At 41.8% G+C, this 18,795-nt stretch overlaps 1 pseudogene across 1 annotated transcript; it reads right to left on the minus strand.

The window, feature by feature from the left end:
• Positions 1-459: 459 nt before the first annotated feature.
• On the minus strand, positions 460-1,749 carry LOC123836498 (RNA-binding motif, single-stranded-interacting protein 1-like; annotated as a pseudogene). The gene has a single exon (XR_006788972.3). The product of XR_006788972.3 is annotated as an RNA-binding motif, single-stranded-interacting protein 1-like (transcript).
• Positions 1,750-18,795: the final 17,046 nt, after the last annotated feature.

Raw genomic sequence — 18,795 nt, forward strand, 5'->3', positions numbered from 1 at the left:
CCTTTTAAAAGCCCTATGCTGCTGTTTTGCAAGGCGTAACAGACCAGCTCACTTGGTCAAAGCATTCTACATCATTAGTTTGAACTAACTTGTACTGAGACAGCTACAGCATCAAAGGAGTTAAGGCAAATTGGAATTCATGGAAAAGGAGAAGACACTTCACACTACGCTGAAAGAAAAATGGAAAAGCTAAGAGGAGAGACGCGGAGGGCAACACTGAATACAGCGACACTCACACTCGCAAGCACAGAACACCAGGGGGGAAGTTGGACTACTTCAATGTCAGAGCCCATTGCATACAGCAGAAGAAAACGCAAATTAAACACAAAATGGATGAAACCCACAAAAATCCAGTCATGTACTTGGATAAGTCTTCATGGTCTTTGTGCATACCCAGAAAATTGAAGTTTTCTTTTTTTCTTACTTTTTTTTTTTGCATTGTAACATTTGATAAAAATCTTTTTTTTTTTTTTTTTTTTTTACTGAGATAAACCTGTTCGGGGGAACAGCTACTAGATGAATTTAAGGGTTTTATGCACCTTATAGAACTTAGAGCAAAAATAGTTTTAGTTGATTTCATTATAAATAACGTTTTCAAGAACCTGTGCAAAACTGTCAGTAATTTCCTAAAGCACAATTGCTCAGAAAAATCCATGATTGTTCAGCCTTCACACCCTTCTTCATGTAAGAACGCCCTTCTGTACATCTCACAGTTACTTATTAGGTTGAAAGGTATATGGTGAATGGTCATTAGACGTCTTGATGACCACCTGCTGCTGACCACTCGCTTCCTCAACGGGAACCGTCGTGGTCTGCACATGTGTATACTGCGGCAAATAAGCTCCTTGCATAGCTGATGTTGCAGGCATGTGTGTTCCGGTGCTGCCTAGTGACAGATGACTCATCTGCTGGGCCAGAGGGCTGATCATAGATGTCAGTGTAGTGACATGGCGTGCTCCATCGAGGGAGTTAACATGGCCCCGGGGTGCTGTAGGATATACGGTTGAGGTTGCATCCAAGAAGGACTTTGCTCCCGCTAGGCAGATACAGGAGATGCAATATAGGGTGTAAGAGAAGTTTGAGTGATCATTCGGTTTGTAGCAATACTGTATGGTGAAGGATAAAATCTGTTTTGTATAGTGGGTGTGGTTGGGTCATAAGTAAATGTCATTCCAGCAAGTCTCACCTCTCCTTCTCTATGCCACGGTCTCCCATTAGGGATGTATTTGGTTGGGTTCTGCCTCTTCTTCTGTCTTCCGCTCGCAAACTTACACAATAAAGGTTCTGTAGGAGCAGGAACTCCAGGTGGTGTCTTAATGAGTTTTCCATTAAAATGACCAATCACGGCTTCACACTTATCTGTTGATTCCATCCTAGCAAAGCCAACACCATGACCTGTACCCTGGAATCACGTAGTATCCTTGTAGAAATAACTTGTCCAAATGGTTAGAGCATATCTTCAAGTTCTTGCTCATCCACGGACAGTGGCAAATTAGAAATGTAGAGGTTAGTAGGATCTTGTTCCTGTTGCTTTGCCATTTAAGCTTGAACCCCACTAGCCTTCAGGGCAGACATAGGTTTCTGGGCTGCTGCAGGACTGTTGAAGTTGACAAAACCATAACCTTTGTATTTGTTTGTTGTCTTATCCAAAATTGCCTTCGTGGAGACTATTTTCCCATGTGGCTGACACAGCTTCACCAGGTCCTGGTCTGTGGTGTTGGGAGGCAGTCCCCGGATATAGAGGTGCATTGTGATATGCTATTTTGACATCATGTCCTCCCCCCACCATGTAATGCAATGAATGGGGCATGTCACCTCTGAAGAATTCTTCCCCAAATCATGAGAAAACATCAGACAAATTGAAACTGAGGGTCATTCCACAAAATATCTGACTAGTACCCCTCAAAAGTCTCAAGGTCATAAAAAACAAGAAAGGCTAAGAAACTTTCATAGATGAGAGGAGACTAGGGAATAGGATGATTAAACATGGTGTGGTGCCCTGGATTGGGTCTTGGGACAGAAAAAGGACATCAGTGGAAAAAAAGGTGAAACTGGAATGAAGTCTGTGGTTTATTTATTTTTTTAAAAGATTTTATTTATTTATTTGACAGAGAGAGAGATAGTGAGAGAGGGAACACAAGCAGGGGGAGTAGGAGAGGGAGAAGCAGGCTTCCCGCTGAGCAGGGAGCCCGATGAGGGGCTCAATCCCAGCATCGCGGGGTGATGACCCGAGCCGAAGGCATACGCTTAATGATTGAGCCACCCAGGTGCCCAAAAGTCTGTAGTTTAATTCATAGTAATATATTAAGCTTAATTTCCTAGTTTGATCAAATGTTCCGTGGATACGTAAACTGTTAAGATTAGGGGAAGCTGGGTGAAAGGCATATGGGAACTCTCTATACTAACTTTGGAACTTCTGTATAACTCAAATATTAATCCAAAATAAAAACTAAAAAACAACAACAACAAAAAAGTGGAAAGGGAAAGAAAGAACATGGCTTCCCATTGCTTGTGCAGCGTTTGTCTTGAAAAACTCATCTTGGAAGTTTTTCAGAATGACATGCCTGGGCTCCACCTGGCAGATCCTGATTCAATAGGACTGTCAGTGAGCCAGGGAAGCTCGGAATTGTGAAGTGCCACAGGACATTCTCAGACAGCACAGGTGTTGCAAAACCACTTGTCTGCAGGACAGAGCTGGCCGGTGACACGGCCCCCACACAGACTTGAAAACTTTTTATAGTAAACAATTGCTCAGAGACTATAGCCAGAAATGCTCTTTACAATTACAGGTAAGAACAGACTAATTAGGGGCACCTGGGTGGCTCAGCCGTTAAGCGTCTGCCTTCGGCTCAGGTCATGATCCCAGGTCCTGGGATCGAGCCCCGCATCCGGCTCCCTGCTCCGCGGGGAGCCTGCTTCTCCCTCTCCCGCTCCCCCTGTTTGTGTTTCCTCTCTCTCTGTGTCTCTCTCTGTCAAATAAGTAAATAAAATCTTAAAAAAAAAAAAAAGAACAGACTAATTAATAAGACAGACATGATTCTGAGTTGAAGGAATATGATTGGTAAATTGAACAATTTTTCACTCAAAGAATTGTGTGGAATCTGTGTATTCTATTTTTAAATACAGTATATTTTAAGTGTGCCACTTCACAACCCTAAACCCAAAAGCTTATTAAGTATTTATGGACCCAGGAATTACTTCCACATCTTCATTTTGCATTCCATTCACTTTGAAGTGAAAATCTACACATATTTCCAGCAGGATTTTCAAATGGCTATCCTGCATTCACAAGCTTTGGGTGAAACTGAAACACTCTAAAGTGATTTCGATAAACAGAAACAACAACAACAACAACAACAACAACAAAACCCCAAACCAACTTGGTAAGATGTAGGGGAAAGTTAAAAAAAAAAAACTGATTAAAAGAAGTTTCAAACAAGATTAAAATCAGAGAGGTCATGTAAGTTCAATCTCAAGTGGATGTACGTGTCTGTGTGTACATGTCTGTGAAGCCTCTTATGGAGGTCCGCGAGTACCTGGAGATTCACGAAGAAGTGTCAGGGGTTCCTTGGACTCTTTGGAGGAAAGAATATATATATGTAAATTTTCCTGGGGATTCTCTCTCCCTCTTTTTAAAAGATTTCTTTTATTATTTATTTGTCAGAGAGAGAGAGAGAGAGAAAGAGAGAGCACAAGCAGGGGGGGCAGCAGGGAGAGGGAGAAGCAGGCTCCCTGCTGAGCAAAAGGAGCCCGATGCGGGGCTCCATCCCAGGACCCTGGGATCATGACCTGAGCCGATGGCAGATGCTTAACAGACTGAGCCACCAGGTGTCCCCCCAAAAATAAAATCTTAAAAAAAAATAAAACGGTCTTCCTTTAGTGGCCTCGTCTGGCTACTGTTACTTGTCCTGCAGGACTTAGCCTTACTATCATCTTTTTTTTTTTTTTTTTTTTTAAGATTTTATTTATTTATTTGAAAGAGAGAAAGAGAGAGAGAGAATGAGTGTGGGGAGGTGCAGAGGGAGAAGCAGACTTCCAGCTGAGCAGGGAGCCCTACTCAGGGCTTAATCCCAGGACCCTGGTATCATGACCTGAGCTGAAGGCAGACGCTTAACCAACTGAGCCACCCAGGTGTCCCTTCCTGGGGATTCTCAATGAGGACCATGAGCCAAAAATAATAAAGAAATATTGACTGTGGGGATAGTCTTTTGAGAAATAATAGCATACTTTTATATTAACTAAATTACACTTTTAAATCAAATAGCAAAAAAAAAAAATAGATGCACTGTGATCTGATCTCATAACAAGAGCTATTATTAATGTAGATATTTATTTTTCCCAACAGAGAGTTGAGAAAAGTCTTACAATGCAATGAACATTCCCCGAAAGCATGACCAAGATGGAAGCCTCGGTCTAAGGGAAGGTCATTCATTCGTCAAATGTTTATAAAGTTTTACTATGGGCCAGGCACAGTTCTAGGGTTTTGGAATATGTTAGTTGAAAAACAGATAAACACCTGTCTCTCACAGGATTTACTTTCAAGTAGGGAAGACAGACCTCAAAGAATAAACAAAGTAAGTAAATCACATAGTATGTTAGAGGGTGATATAAACACTATGGAAAAAAAGAAAAACACTGAACAGGATAAGGGGGGTTGAAACTGCTAACCGAGGGTGGGCAGCAGTGGTCCATTAAATAGAGTGAGAGGGAAGCTCTCATCAAAGAGGTGAGACTTGAACAAAGATTTGAAGGAGGTGAGGGAATTAGCCAAATGGATCCCGGAGAAGAGCTTTCTGAGCAGAGGGAGCGGTTAGAGCAAAGGCCACGTTTGAAGAGGTACAAGGAGGCTCCTGGCAGGAATGGAATGAGCAGCCAGAGAGGAGGGAAGGACAGGGAGAGAGGAAGTGGGGGCTTTGCAGTCACAGTAAGGAGGTGGGTTTTCTCTCTGCCTGAGATGGGACTCATTACAGGTATTTTTCCCTCTTTTTTTATTTTTTTTGTTATTTTTTTTTTTTGTTTTTACAGATTTATAAGTATGAACCTTAATGTACATACCTTCATCAGAAGTTGACAGATCGAGGCAACAGAAAATATGGAAGGCTAGAGGGCATTTGCTAAGCCAAATTAATGTATTAGCCAGCTCTGAAAGTAGTGAATGCATTTGCTTTTCAAACACACAGGAAACAGTTACAATGTCCATGTATTAGACCACAAATAGAATCTTCATATGCTCAAGAAAGAAGAAACCATACATAACACATTATCTCACAACAGTGCAAAAAAAAAAAAAAAAGCAGGCATTAACAAGAATAGACTATTTAAAAATATATATATGCATTTAGAAATTGAAAAGCATTCTTTCTAACAACTCTTGGTTTAACAAGGGTATCAAACCCAATTACAAACTAGGCAAAAATTAATGACAAAAAAAACATGGCATATTGAAACCTATGTGACCTAGTCAATATGCTACCCAGAAATAGTAAACTGAACTCAAATCCTCTTATAATCATTTATATTGAGGTTATTGATTGGGAAGTAGTGGACCCTGAAAACCGGGGTAGGAGCATACAGGTGGATCTAATATAACTGAAGAAACTGAAGCTTCAAATTCTGCTTACTTTGCCAGTAGAAGGAGCTTTTCCTCTCTAATTGAGGAAGTGGGTCTCCCTTAGCCTGAAGAACTTGCGGTGTGGCCTCCCTTGAGGCAATTGTCTTGCAGGGGAGCGTTGGGAACTAACTACAGGGCTTTACGCAGAGGAATAGCAGAGTTTATGTTTCAGATTAATTACTCTGGCTGTTGCGTGGCAAAAGACTCTCGATGGCAACAGGGGATGCCAGGAGACTGTTTAGGAGGCCATTATAGTAATTCAGATGAGAGGAAAACAGGGATGGGGCCATTCTGGAAGCAGCGCACGCAGAGGGAAGTGGTCAGAGTCTTGATGTATTCTGAGGATAAAGCCAGCACAATCTTCTGACTGGTTGTGTAGGGGATGTAGGGGAAAGAAGAGCCAAGGATGACTCCAGGGTTTTTGGCCTGAGCAAATAGAAGGATGGAGTTGCCCTCAAAGAGTTGGAGAAGACTGCAGGTGGAGAAGATTTGGGGAGAAGGTAAGGAGTTCAGTTTTGGATCTGTTAAATTTGAGAGGCTAGAGACATCCTAGTGAAGATATGGAAGAGGCAGTTGGGCTATATGAGTCTAGAATTTGGGAGAGAGGTTTGCACTGGAGGTCTACATTTGAGAACCATCAGCATATAAATGCTAAGGTAGTCATGGGATTTGGTGAGGTCACTAAGGGATTGAGGGTAGATGGGGAAGAGAAGAGGCCAAGGACTGAGCCTGGGACTCTCCAACACTAAGTCTTCAAGGAGAAGTAGCAGAACCAATCAAGGAGACTAGGAAGGAGGGACCGGTGGGGAAGAAGGAAAACTGGGAATGTAGTATCCTGGAAACCAGTATAAAGAAACTGTGCTAAGGAGGAGTGAATGATCTACCTTGTCACGTGCTGAGTTGACAGACAAGTAGGATGATCAATGAGAACTGACCATTGGATTTACTAACATGGAAATTACTGATGACATTGTCAAGAACAGTCTCAGTGGAGGGGTGAGGGCAAAAACCTGATGGAGTGCATTCCAGGCAGAATGGAGGGAAGAAATTAGAGACAAGCCAGGCAATTTGCTGCCGGGAGGAGCAAGAGAAGGGAGTTAGTAGGGAAAGCAGAGTCAAAATAAGTGCTTGTTTCTTTTTAAGGTGGGAGAAATAATAGTATGTTGGAATCCTGATAGAAATGATCCAACAGACAGCGAGAAATGAATGGTGTAGGACATAGAGGGGAGACATGGTGGACTGACATTTTGGTCAGGCAAGAGGGACAGGATCTAGTAGACACTGAGAAGGGCTGACACTTAGAATGGAAATTTCATCTCTGGAAGAGGTGGGGAAGCAGAGAATGTGGGTAGATATTTTGGTAGAAGCCTGTTGGAATTTTCTTCTAGTTGCTTCTATTTTCTCAGTGAAGTGAAAATTAAGGTCCCGAGCTGAGAGCAAGGAGAGTCCAAAAAATTTATGAAGATATAAACACGTCAAAGAGACTCCTTACTTTTGAGCTCCTGCTAAGTGGTATTTATTTGCCAGAGTCTCCCTTGAACAGAATCAACAGAGGACAGGTGCCCTGATAATGTGTACAAGGATCAGCGGCCATGGACGACTCGCGTCTAGCTGTTTGATGTATAACTCAAAGTGATAGTCTTCTAGAACTCGTGTATGTGGATGAAAATTGTAGGGCTTTTATCCCTTGGAAAATGTTCTAAAGGAGGGTAACCTATGGCAACTGCTCCAACTGCTCTCAGATGACTCACCTGAGAACTCAGGAGTAGAATCCCGTGGAAATAGTGCAGACAGATTCATCTTGACCCCAGAGGTCTCGTTCCACCCAAGGTTTAAAGTGTTTTTTCTCTTCTGCACCCTGTGAGTTTCCTGAAGCAGCTATTCATGTTTAGCCCCTTGTCTCTTCCCATTTAGCTGTCAGGTCCATTTAGGTATGCAAAGCCACCCAGATTTCGCTGCCTTTAAAATCTGATGGTTTCTCCCTGGCTTCTGTCCCCCGAGCTGCCTCACAGCGGTGCACCTTGGTGCTCACCTTAACTGGACGAGCTGCCTTTAAGCAGGGGGCCTCCGGAGACAGCCACAGCACTTTCCAACAGAGAAATGCCTCAGGAAATCGACTTTAGCCATTTAATGGTTCATTCGTCTATTTAGAACTTTGGAATTTACGAGTCCCCTCACTTACAAAGGCATTTTGAGAAAAGCGGGGAATATTAAGGAATCGTTTTAAAAGAAGAATAAGAAAGAAAATGGTAGCCCTGCAATTTTTATTTCTGTCTTGGATAGTTCACCTACAGAGAAAATGAATTTATCTTGTTAGTACTATTTTGTGTGTGTGTGCATGTGCCTGTGTGAGTAGGTGTTTGAAAAATCTGGGCAGATCCCTTGACCTTTACTCGTCCTTGTATAATGGGCAATTCTACATTATCTTAGTCACCAACACGGGGTCTCCACTCTCTAACCGGTCTAACGGGTATGAATCAACACTTTTCACCATCATTCAAGGTTAAGTCTCTTCACTGCCCCCCACCGCCCACAACTGGGGACCTACTGTTGAAGGTCAGGCTTCTGCTCCCCCCACTCTTCCCCCAGGCTGATCCTCCCTCCAGGGTGGAGGAAGTAGAGGAGCCCCTGTATTTTAGAGCATGGCTCCCAACAGCTGATTGTGATACATGAGGAAAATTCTGAGCGAGTTGTTAAACTGTTGGTAGCTTGAAATCAGTCATGGTGGGAGTCTCTACACCACAGAAACTGGCAAATGCTATAAATCAGGCCTCTACCCCCTCTAGGGAGCTGTTTTACTAACACTCTACTGGATTAGGGAGTGGGGAATTTGCCCTGGCCTTCGGTGCTTTGAGCTCTGTAGACTTGTCAGATGGTTCCCTTCTGCTCCCATGATCTGTGAGTTCCTTGGAGACTCCCATCATCATCGGGGGCCTCTAACATGACAGGCAGCGCATGCTTCATTTTGGCAGGCCACCCCCAGTCCTCAATCAGCTTCTGGTTTTAGATGATCACCCCACGGACTCCTGTTGTTGGGAGTCCCTTTGCACTCTGGGCAGGATCCTTTCTGACATTATATTGGTTTTTTTATTGCAACATTACAAATTACCAGAAACTTAGTGGTTTAAAACAACACACATTTATTATCACAGTTTCCATAGGTCAGGAGTCCGGGTCCCCTGCTCAGGTCTCATAAAGCTGCAGGTAAGGGGTTAGATGGGCTGTGTTCCTTTCTAGAACTTGGGGCCCTCTTCCAAGCTCATGTGATTTTTGGCAAAATTCAGTCCCTAGTGGGTGTAAGACTGAGGTCCCTGGTTCCTTGCTGGCTATCAGCTTCTTTTAGCTCCTAGAGGCTCCTTGCAGTTTTTGGCCATATGTTCCTCTCACAGGTCCTTTGACTCTCTATCCAGTTTGCAAAGAGAGCCTTATGTGATGTGACGTAACAATGGGAGTGACCATCTCATCATCTTTGTCTAATCGAGGGAGAGACATTCCAGCGCTTTTCCACACAGAGTAACATCATCAAGGGAATGACATCCAATCACCTTTGCCATATTCTGTCAGTGAGAAGCAAATCCCAGGTTGTGCCCACATCCCATGGGAGGTGGTTGTAGAGGATTGGGACTCATTGCAGGCGACCGTAGGTAGTGTCTGCCATACTGCTGTGGGTTCTCCAACTGGCCCCTGAGTTCCACGGACTTCTGACCCGCTGTCAGAGGGGAGCACAGTTCCCTCTCAACACAGACCCAGCTTGTTCTCTTTACTTGCCACTGAAGCAGGCTGCTGGCTTCTCCTTCCTTCAGGATTTCCCAGGCAGGAGTTACAGACATTTCTACGGTGTTCCACTGGAGGGACGATGTGTGAACCCCTCTGATGGTCACTTTGAAGCCCATCGCCTTTGGACTTGAAGTATTTTAAGCCAAACACAGACATCATAACAATGCCCATTAGTTGGGTTATATATGGTTATGTTTCCCACTAAATATCAGTCCTCTTGGAGCCCGCAAGCACATATTTGAAAACAAAACACTTGAGGGGATGATACTACATTAATCTCCCACTGGAGCTTGATGTTTCAGTGGACCAAGGGGGAACATACATTTTGGTGTTTTGCTTCATTCTTTTTATATTTCTGAAATAAACTGGGCAGATTGCAGGCTGCTGGTCATCACGAAGCTGCCCCAAACCATCAGAAGCTCTTCATCTTTTCTCAGTGGCATTAGCAGAAGACTGATGTCTTCTATGTGGCGTTAGTTGGAGCACAATGCCATCCTTCAAGTAGAGGCATGCTCTTCTTTTCGTGGCTTTACATCCCCAGGCTCGTTCTAAAGGACCAGATTTGTCTCTCTCTCTCTTCCCCACATTTCCTCCCTTCCCTCCCTGCCTCTCACCTCTATTCTCCTCCCTTGCTGTCTTCTCTCTTCTGTTTCCTGCATTATTTTTATCTTTTTAATAAGATAATTGATTGCTTGGTTCTTTGTATTAAACAAGACTGAGATACTTCTACAAAGAAAGTTAGCTAAATTTCTATTATTCTAGGTCATAAGAAAGAGCTTCTAGGTATAGCAACTTCTACTGTTTCTGCTTCATGTTGCACATGTTCTAAATCTGTAGGTTATCCCTTGGCCAATAATGTTGTGTCTGGATAGCTCCACCCCTCTGCTGAGACTTTTCTTGGTGCTCTTGTGTCCTTTTACCAGGGGTCATGGCTCATTAGTTCCTCTGGGCAGGCACTTAAATACTAAGGTTGCCTTTGGACATTTATTTTTTTCTTTTATTCAACCATTAAGTATTTACTGATCATTTCTTGTCAAGGGGAAGAAGATACACATATAAATGGGGAAATGCATCATCTAACTCCAGCGAGATACTTCATAATGGCACTTTAATAGTAATTCTTGAACATTTCTCTAGAGCTCCTTCTCCACAAAATGAAGCATCTGGAGAATGGCATGTTAATTCCACTCCAAAAAGCCATTAGTGAAAACTACAAACTTAGCGGCTAGAATTAACTTTATCTTTCCTTCCTTCCTTCCTTCCTTCCTTCCTTCCTTCCTTCCTTCCTTCCTTCCTTCCTTCCTTCCTTCCTTCCCTCTTTCCTTCCTTCTCTCCTTTCCTTTCTTTTAAAAAGATCTGGACTGGGATCTCAACTGACAGCTCAATTAAGCAAGGCAAGCAAAGATTTCCTAGCTGTTGCCAACTCAAAAGGAATTATATCAGTAAGGAAAAAGCAGTCATCATAACCAGAAAGCAGCAAAGATCTTGGACCTAGGAAGCATTGATCAGCACAATAACAGGGATGGACAAGGAGTCAAGAATTTGTCTACATTGAATATCTTTGTACAGAATATCTCTACATTGTGCCTTTAGAAAAAAATGGAAAGAAAATATCTGGCTCACCGAGAACTTATATTGAGTAATGAAGTATAACCCCTGCAACGTGCTCAGCACAGAGCAGGTGCTCAGTAAATACTTGTTTGCTGAAGTAATGTTTGCTTTGAATTGCCTCTGAGATGCCTTCATCTGACTGAACAGTATTTATGGACCTCTTGAGCACAGTCCTGCATCAGCTTTCTCAGAGCAGTGTCTCCATATAGGCAAACCTTCTAATCCCCAGTAAAATAAAAGATGACATAAATATTCAGTAACTTGAAGATTTAAGTAAATGTTCAGTGTCCTACCTCTAAACATGTCTGAGGTTGATCTTGGTTTGCTCCTTGGAGAAGAACCAAATGCTTTAGCTAATGGTGGAATATTCTCTCTCTCTGCTTGTATAGACCTGGCCCAAATTAAAAATAAATGTTTAGTTAAGATGATCTCCAGCTTAACCTTTCTGAAGTCACAGGAAACTGGCTTAAGTATAGCTGTCCATGGCTATGGGTTGTAATACCTTGATGTAGGTGGAGCAGTGTTCCCAAGGCAAATTCTTCCTCATTTACTAGCTGGTGTGTTAATACCCTTTGGTATTTACCCCAGTCTTCAACAAGTCAAAATCTGTGGGGTAATATATACAGTGGATAATTTTTTTCTTAAACCAACATAACACACTGAGATGCTTGTAACTGATGAGTGAGTTAGGCTCAGCATTCAGCACTATGATTAATCACATCAATTTGTAAAAAGCACATAAAGGTAGTCATGGGGATAGACTGATGACTCTGCATACAGAATGTGCCTGTTCCCTCCTATTTTCCTGGATTCATCTAGCTCAAAAGCTTTCAGGTTATGGATAGGTAAGTTGCATTTATCAAGATCCAGTGGAAGAAGTATGATTTGGTATTTAAATCTCATCTCTTCTCTAATATTGGGCAAACATCATCCCTTCTCTGAGATTTAATTTCTTTATCTGTAACAGTGCAACATCAGGGGCCGAGTAGGATTTTTCATGTTGTCCCAGAATCATCAAAGATTCAAAGCTGAGATTGTACCCCAAATTCTAAGCCTTGAGAACCAGCCACTGGGACCTGCTGTCTCCTTGCATGGTTTACTGAGGATTATTCCAGCCGACCTGGTATTACTACTCCATTATCTCATATCCCTGCTGATATAAAACAAAACAAAACAAAACAAAACAAAACAAAAACCAAAAGACAAAAAAACTGAGAAGAAGAAAAAACTTTTTGGGGAGCAAAGTGTTCATTTTCTCTCTATATCTTCCCTGTGGAAGGAAAGAGAGGGAGGTCCAAGAGAATCATTCATAAACTTGGGGGAGGCTAAAGAAAGGCAGACTGGCACTTCATTCCCTGGTCGAATGTCTGCTTATATAGCAGAGCTGATGAACTACCTCTAAGCTGCCAGGTGTATATGAATGGGTATTTACAGATGTGATGTATGTGCACTTGCACATTGGGGAGGGGACTGTTGGGTGGAGAGGTCAGTAAGATTTCTCATCACTTCCCCCAGTTGACATGTACCCCTTTTCAAGATACACTGAGATGGCTTCCACATGTACTTGTTGCAAGCCTGGAAACTAGCCAAGAAAGTTAAATGAGTCTGGGGGCAACTGACTCCAGGGGAATCCCGCAGTGAAGGACAAAAGCATGTGACACAATAATGCTAGCTGGGGTCAGCCAAATATGTGGACAAATTGAACAAGGAATGTCCAGTGCTTAGAGCTGTGGATTGGACGGGGCTTGTTGAAGAGCAGGAACCATGCTGGGACCACAGGGAAGCAGGGAGGTATGCAACCTCACTCTGCCCTGCTCCAACTCTAGAGGAGATAGTTCAAGAAAGAGGAGAAAGGGGGAACCTGATAAAGACCATGCCTCTGGCTGGGGGAAGGGAGAAAAATATGATGAATTAGATGTAACATTAAGACTTAACCAAAGTGGTTAAACCCATGGATGAGGGCTAAGATGTTGTTGTGTGTATGTGTGTAGGGGTGGGTGGGGGGAGACTGGTCTAGCATAGTTGGGGGCAGTTATTGGAAGAAAATAAGATGGCTTCATATTTATAGTCTAATGAGTTTAGACTTTTCAATACCCCATTTGCCTTCTTGCCCACAGTTCATCCTGCCGTTCTCGAAACACAGGCTCTCTCACCATCCAGTGCTGTTTGTAACATATTCAATATGTGACTCTACCTCCCCTTCCTACCTCAGTTATAAAAATTCTTGAGATTTGTGTCAATCCTGCCTCTTCCCAGAAGTTTTCCTTAACAACCCAGGGCTCATTTTTCACCTTACCTCTTCCCCATTGCCCTCCACAATTTTGGCATTTTTCTGGGATCCACCCTTTGCTTTACATTCTTTTCATTCCAACTGACCACACCCTACTTCAGGGCCTCATCTAATCTCACCTCCGAAGTGTTGCCACATACTGCCTGAGGACAACTGGCTGAGCCCGGGCTGTACTTGGCAAGCCATGTGTTCTGAAACAGGACAACAGCGGCCCAGACGAGTGTGTTTTTCTAAATTGCACAAGGACTCCCTCAGCTCACCAGGTGTGCACCTGTGAGGTCATACATGCTCAGAGGGATCTTTTTCTCAGTTGTATAAAGGTGACCCTGCTGTTTTTAACCATCCCTTGCCCCCACCCTGGTTTCTCTTAATTTCATATTATTTTGTACAGGGCTGACAAATCAATTTTTTTTTTTACCTTAAGGAATTTCTTTTTGCGCATAAAAGCCACCCTCCAGGGCACCACCAACATCATGCATATTGGGTATTGTAGAAGGGCCGAGAAGAGACTCAGCCTGGCCATGCTGTGAGAAAAGATCTTCCCAGCACTATGATCCTCAAATTTTAAATGTGTACACAAATCACTATCAGATCTTATTAAAATGCAGATTCTGATTTAGAAGTTCTGGGTGGAAGGTGAGTTCTACATTTCTAATAAGTGCTTAAGTGATGCAAATGATGCTAGCCCAGGTCCACACTTGAGCAAGCAAATCTCATTGAGTTCTCACAAAGGTCCCTATGAGGTAGTTTTATTCTTTTTTTTTTTTTTAAAGATTTTATTTATTTTTTAGAGAGCGAGCGCGAGAGAGAAACAGCATGAGAGGGGAGAGGGTCAGAGGGAGAAGCAGGCTCCCCACTGAGCCGGGAGCCCGATGCGGGACTCGATCCCAGGACCCTGGGATCATGACCTGAGCCGAAGGCAGACGCTTAACCATCTGAGCCACCCAGGCGCCCGAGGTAGTGTTATTCTTAATCCTACTTTATGAATGAGGAAATTGATAGTCAAACTGATTAAACAATTTGTTTGGGATCGCATATCTTATAAATAAAGGAACAAGGACTCAAATTCGGGTCTAATTCAAGACCTCTTTTATTTTTTTTATTTAAAAAATTTTTTTAAATAATTTTTTTTTAAAGATTTTATTTTTGTCAGAGAGAGAGAGAGCACAAGCAGGGGGAGAGGCAGGCTCCCCGCTGAACAAGGAGCCTGACACGGGACTCGATCCCAGGACCCCAAGGCAGGTGCCCAACCAACAGAGCCACCCAGGCATCCCTCAAGACCTCTTTTAAATCACCATACTGTATACTCTCTAGGAGGGTTGGACAGAACAGAATCAACTTCAGGAAGGAATTCTTTTTGGGAAGTAAGACAGGCAAACTTGGTAATGGATTGGCTTTGACCTTCTCAGTTGAATTGGTCACATGCAACTAGAAGTGGAGCATGGGGCGGTGGGAATGAGAGGCTTCAGGAGAGTTTGGAGGGTTTAGGGCAGGTGCAAGGGGCCATGTGTCGGGGAATCAGTAGGAGGGAAGGCTCAGGTGAAGTTGGGTGGGTTGAACTTGCCCAAGTATGAAATCAGTGGCCCCTAAACTCCATATTAGAATCACCTGTACATGTTTTAAAACTTTCAAAACTGAGGGCATACCTCAGACCAGTTAAGTCATAGTCTCGGGGGCTGGGACACAAACATCAATATTTTCTGAAGCTACCCAGGTAATTCCAAAGTACAGATAATTTGGGGAACCACTGCTGTCGACTATTTGCTTCTAATGCTAAAGAGGCGTAGTCTTTATTTATAAAGATCCCAAAGAGCACTAAATAATGGTTTTGGATTTTGGCATAGTTCAGGGTTTGGCAAACTTTTTCTGTATAGAGCCAGACAGTAAATAAAATATTTTAGGCTTTGTAGGCCAAGAGGCAAAATTGAGGATATTATGCAAGTACTTATGTAACAAGAGAGAAAACAAATTTCCACAAATTTTCTATTAATGAAATTCAAAACTTTATGGATGCTAAACGTGGAATTTCATATAATTTCTATGTGTTAAGAAATATTATATTTCTTTTGACTTTTTCCAATTGTTGAAAAATTTAAAAATTATTCTTAGCTTGTGGGCTCCACAGAAACAGGCAGTAGGCTGGACTCAGCCAGTGAGTTGAAGGGTCAAAATTTGCTGACTCATGGTGTAGTTAATGATGTACCTTGATGAATCCAAGGAAGCCATCAGACACATGTATTTAAATAAAAATATCGGGATTCAAATGAGTGCTATACCCGACTAGCAGTAAAACTGGCCTTTGAAAAATCATAAATCCTTTCTAACGGCGATGTGCAAATTGAATGACATTTTAAGACCAAGTCTATCCATATTTTTCATAATAAATTAAAAATGGTTGAAAATATGGATAAACTATAGTCTACTACATAGATGAGTGTGCTTTGTAAATGATTCAAAATGCTTTATTTTTAAAATACCTTTAAAAAAATTTTATTATATAAAATATAAAGGATTTTAATTTGATTTAAAAACAGCTTGGTGTTTAACCAACCAGGTGTCAGTTTTTTCTAGGCCCCGATTTGCTAAAGGGCCTCAGTTGCAGAGGGCAGCCCTCCTGTGTTTCAATTTTGTGCATTTGGATGCAGGGATTATAGGCCAAAAATGGCCACTTATGGAAATGCTGTCTGTCATCAGGTAGATAGTCTGAAATACTTCAGAGGGTTTATAGAAATCACTCTACTGTCTTTTTTCCTTTTTATACCCCTAAGTGAATTTCCGGATTACGTAATTCCTCCAAAGTCACACATCTGGTAATGATCAGGGAGAAACTTGAACCTACATCATTTGACTCTGACAGCAGATTTTTGTGCTTCGTCCATCACACCGCTCACACTTCACGATACTCTGCAAAAAGAAAAGCCCAGCTCTGCAGACACCATGTGTGAAAAGGTGCTGTGCATCTAGTCTGCTCACTCCAGGCACCAGAATTTTCCCTGTGTCTAGGGTACTAAGTGCCTCCAACAGAGCTCGCTCGCTCTCTCTTTTAACCACCCAACCTATCCATTCTTATTTATTTATTTATTTAGTCAGATATCTCTTTTTAATATTGGCTACTATTTCCATTAATTCAGAATTTTAAAACAACAATATGATGAATTAAGAGAATAATTATACTCACACATCAGAATGTACTATGTCCGTTTTCCCAGTTAAATGTAAATACATATAAATAAATTTAAAAGCAATATAAAAACACTCAAATATAGATATGGCCATAGTGTGCTTCTGATGTTCATTATCGAATCCTAGTTGTGTCTCCTTCCATGTTTTCTGTGCTACTCATGGGTTATTTCCCATGAGTTGTTATCAGTTGTCCTTCAGGGGCAGCAGTGTGGTTAAAAATGGTCATTTCATTCCTGCACCAGGGTTTTGTTTTACAAATGCCATTTGCACCTCAATAGAAGCTATGTTTAAACTGGCTACTATTTTCATGCTCCCTTGTTAAAGATTTTTATCTTGAAAACTAGCCTGAGGAGTTAAGTCACAATGCAGGAAAATGATTTTAAACAAAAAGATATTACACTTATGTAAAAAGAACATTTAGAATGTGCTTAAATATCCAACTACATTTGGTTAAGTACCTTTTAGGACATATATTCATATTACTGAATATTATGTAATTATTAAGAGTTAAATTTATAACAATATGAAATGTTAAATTAAGCAAGATGAAAATGATAAATTCTATACATAATATGAGAATCAATCTGACTACATCTTAACATGGACAGAAAATTATACACACAAGAGACTGAAAAAAAAATGTTAACTAAGGTTATAACTGGGGGGTAAGCTTACTGATTTTTTCTTCTTTCTATATTACCTATTTCCCATATCGAGCACGTATTACCATTCTAGAAATCTATATTCATTTAAAAAAAAATCCTATTGGCTGATTCAGTATCATAATTACTAAGTGTTTTATTATTCTTGGTTGTAACTTGCATTCACTCTACTATCTTGAGGCATTTTATAACCAGACCACCCTGAACTATTGCATTAATAACTTCAGATAGTTTCTCACTAGCAAGAGACAATAAAAAAAAAAAAAAATAGACAAAAGAATCTTAGGACCTGAAGTTCTAAAAACTATGTTTGTTACTTATTTTATTTTATTTTATTTTGTTGGTTTCCCCCTTACGTATGAAAACGTTCAGTGCTAGTAGAAGTTACCAGAAAATAAAAGGCTCCTCCCCTTGCAGTTTGTCTGCCTTGAGAATTTGCCAGGCGTTAAGGGAGCCCTCTGCTGTTAGTTATATTTATTACAGTAAACTTTGATTTATACTGTTTTGTGCCCTTCCTTGAACCTACTCAGGTTTTTAATGTTTCTATTATGATTGTACATTTCGCATAACAAAGAAAACATAAATTCCACGATGCCAGCTGGCACAGTTAATAATCCGTCAATTCTGCCCTTTTTGAGCTATACCACAGCATTGGAACATCTGGCGGTTTCCAATTTCCATGTTAGAGTGGGGTTTTGACCTCTATTTCACTTTCAAATGGGTCTCTTCGGCAGAATAACTCTGCGTTCTCCATTAACGTCACCGTTCGCACCCTTTACGGGGCATAGGAGGCTTTCAGCCCCGAGCTCGGGAGGTAATTGTGCGCTCGTCCGAGGGAAGTGCCGCTCTGCCCTGCCCTTAATCGCCTTTGTTAGTTTCTCCTATCCATTAACCGCGAACGCTCCGCGGATCCTACTCTTTGGGCCTTTAATTTTGAAAAATGTCTACCTCTGTTGCCTCTGAGGGCTCCTGCATTTTCACAAGTCTAGTTATCATGTCTCAACTAATAACCCCTTCAGCTGTGTTATCTCCAGCGCCTGGGGGAGGAGCAGGGAAGGGTCTTCTGGGTGCCTGCCCCATGAGCACAGTGGGGTATGTGTGTGGATACACACATAAAATACAGATAAGAAGGTACAAAAAATATCTCTTTGCCTATCATCCTTCACAGGCGTCGGATAATCTCTACTCCTTGGGATCAAACTCTTGGGAAGACGTTTCTGTAGCATCCGTGATTCTGAGTTTTTCCCTGTGCTTTTCTATCCCCAGGACCCTCCAAAAGACTTCGCTTCACATCTGGATGGTGGTTTTAGCATTTTAACTCTTTTTCTAGCCTCTCACACTGTTTGCTTCCATCTGTTTTGCATGTTCTCAACACATGAGTCTCCTGAAGAAACACATCTTTAATCATTTCCCTCTCCTTTGAAAATCTCTGCCATGCTTCTCTGTTGCTGAAAGGTTCAGTTTCAAATGTTTCACCCTGATAATCTAGGCCCTTTAAATTTTAACTTTACCTCTCCAGCCTAATATCCTGCTCCTAACAAGGTTGTTCCAACAGGCCTGCCTCCTCACTGCCTCCCCTCTTCCCTTCTCCAGGCCTTCCACTTCTACCCTAATGCTTTCTCTTTCCGTTCCTGTCTGCAATGTTTTCTTTCGATGTACTT

This window comes from Mirounga angustirostris, unplaced genomic scaffold (genome assembly GCF_029215605.1).
Source record: "Mirounga angustirostris isolate CCGP_5_RB_7025 unplaced genomic scaffold, mMirAng1.0.hap1 SCAF_8, whole genome shotgun sequence".
Lineage (NCBI taxonomy): Eukaryota > Metazoa > Chordata > Mammalia > Carnivora > Phocidae > Mirounga > Mirounga angustirostris.